Genomic DNA, 200 nt, shown 5'->3' on the forward strand with positions numbered 1-200 from the left:
TTCATGGCCTCTCTGCTGATACCAATACTAATTCTTGAAAAACTTGACAGAAAAAGAAAGGCCTTCTTTTGGGCAGGTGATGAAAATTGCTCAGGGGCTAAATGTCTCGTTGCATGGGACAAGGCTTGTACCCCTAGGCAGTTTGGTGAATTGGGTGTCAAAAACTTGCATGTACAAAACCTCTGACTGCTTCTAAAATT

Source organism: Lolium rigidum, chromosome 7, assembly GCF_022539505.1.
Source record: "Lolium rigidum isolate FL_2022 chromosome 7, APGP_CSIRO_Lrig_0.1, whole genome shotgun sequence".
NCBI classification, from domain to species: Eukaryota; Viridiplantae; Streptophyta; class Magnoliopsida; order Poales; family Poaceae; genus Lolium; species Lolium rigidum.